Consider the following 2,542-nt stretch of genomic DNA (forward strand, 5'->3'; position numbering starts at 1 on the left):
ACAGTAGCTATTCACATGCTTAATCACAACCACATGCTCTATGCCAACATCACTCATGAGTGCAAGACATTAATGGAGGAGTTGGGAGCAAGCAATCCGATGCAAATCCTGAGGGAGTAGAATGCAGTAGCCGATTGCCTAGAAAAGGAGAGGACTAAAATGGAGTTCTTTCCAACGCCTACTGTGGTGCACCATGTACCTTTTTTTGCTTTAGATGTAGCCAAAAATGATTTCCTTGGCAAGTCCTTTAATCGTATTGTTAAACGTCTAAAAATTAACCTACAAGGCCAGGATGTGGCCTTGACTCACTCTATATTATCTCTTACCTTTGATAGGAGTTCTAATCCATGCCACCCCGACTAATGATTAATATAAACTAATGCTTCTCTTTACCAACATGATAATGAAAAACTCTGTTATAGTTTTTGGACAACGTGGTTGTTGCATGAGCCATGTCATCAAGTGTTTACTTCAATGTCTAGGAGTGAACCTTGTTATTTATGACACTGAAGAAAAATATGAAAATGAGATGGTAATGAAGATGGACATATCAATAAGAATATAGATGGAGATTGGAGAGATGGTCAGAGAGGGGCGTTGCCAGTGATCTTTATCAGAAGAGCGTTGTTTGTATTGGGTTCGAAATCGAGAGGGCGCCATGCGGAAGCTATTAGTTGCAGACTATCGTGGTGATAATTCAGACGACAAAAAAAATAATACTAAAAGCATTAAATTATTATATGTTTTGGCCAATCGGCCTACATATTATAAAATCTAATATCAAAAACATTAAATCTATTAGGAGAAATCTCCCCCTAAATAAAGACTCTTTAATGACTACATTGTGGATGCTACCGTGTTATGGTATGAGAAGGAGGTTTTCTATTTATAGATGTTCAAAACATTTCCTCTAAGAAAGAGGTTAGACAAATATGGAAAAGAATTATATTTTTTTCTTTCAGAAAAAGTAAAAGTAATTATGGTAACTTTTATTTTCCTTCTAAGAAAAAATAAAACTTAAATATAGTAAGAAAATCAGGGCAAAAACCCTAACAAATCTCCCCTTTTTGGTTTGATTTTCTTCACTTGATCCGTCTTCTCTTCATATCACGTGCATGAACTTCGTTCTTGATATAATCTTCATAACTGCTGCTTGCTATGGTTATAAATAAGGTTTAAAATATCATGGTTAAAAAATAGTTTAAAAGTAATATTTTATTTTCATTTTTAAAGATGCAGCAGCAGGCGTGTTGAAAATATGGTTGAAACTTGTTCTCCACATGTAGTTTGACGAAAATCTTCATTATTGCCCAAATTGTTGCAGCTTGATTTTGAAACCACTTTGAACCTGTTTAATCTCGTCTCACCACACCATTGGACCATTGAACCGTAAGCTCTAATACCACTTGTTGGGTTCGAAATCGAGAGGGCGTCATGCGGAAGCTATTAGTTGCAGACTATCGTGGTGATAATTCAGACGACAAAGAAAACAATACTAAAAGCATTAAATTATTATATGTTTTGGCCAATCGGCCTACATATTATAAAGTTTAATATCAAAAACATTAAATCTATTGGGAGAAATCTCCCCCTAAATAAAGACTCTTTAATGACTATATTGTGGATGCTACTGTGTTATGGTATGAGAAGAGGGTTTTCTATTTATAAATGTTCAAAACCTTTCCTCCAAGTAAGAGGTTAGCCAAATATGGAAAAGAATTATATTTTTTTCTTTCAGGAAAAGTAAAAGTAATTATGGTAACTTTTATTTTCCTTCTAAGAAAAAATAAAACTTAAATATAGTAAGAAAATCAAGGCAAAAACCCTAACAGTTTGGAGGATTGAATTGATTATGGCTACTCATATTAGTGGAGAATCGTGTCCAATTTTGAAAAAAGTAGGGGCATTGTGGCTATGATATTTTGTTAAATCTTGTGTAATTATTGAACTACTATATTATATTTTTAATTTATCGTTAATGAGGAGATTTATGTTATGATACATTTTTTTTATAATGAGTCATGATTTAACGAGCGCAAAATTAATGTATAAAAAGTAAGGCCGTGCTTATCAAAAATAGAATAAAAGGTTGTCGAACCTACAAGGATTGGGGATAACTTTATGCTTAACTTTATGCTGATTGCTATTGCTGATTACTATATGAGAAATTCGATAATTGAGGAAGTTTGATTATCAATTAAATAAATTAACTGAGAATGAAGTAAGATCGCAACTCTAAACGCAAGAGTGATAAGAAAGAATATATGAATGAGTCGAGTTACCCTCTTGGAAATATGTGAGACACAATCCTAGTTGTCAAAAATCCACAAGTAGACAAAAGGTGAGAGACACTAATATTTGTATTGTCTTTCATTTGTTGTATATATACCTCTATCTTTCCAACCTCTTCATCTTTTAAAGAAAATGAAGGGATTAGACATATCTGAAAGTTCTTTCAAAAATTTTTCTTTGTGATTTATCATTGGGCCTTAGTTATACTGCGTAGTCAAATATATTGGAAAGTAGCAATATTTATACAAGT

General features: G+C 33.0%; 1 pseudogene; it reads left to right on the forward strand.

Moving 5' to 3' along the window:
• The first annotated feature begins 397 nt into the window (after nucleotides 1-397).
• On the forward strand, nucleotides 398-1,918 carry LOC124888083 (annotated as a pseudogene).
• Nucleotides 1,919-2,542: the final 624 nt, after the last annotated feature.

The sequence above is a fragment of the Capsicum annuum genome, chromosome 10, assembly GCF_002878395.1.
Source record: "Capsicum annuum cultivar UCD-10X-F1 chromosome 10, UCD10Xv1.1, whole genome shotgun sequence".
In the NCBI taxonomy this organism is placed as follows: domain Eukaryota; kingdom Viridiplantae; phylum Streptophyta; class Magnoliopsida; order Solanales; family Solanaceae; genus Capsicum; species Capsicum annuum.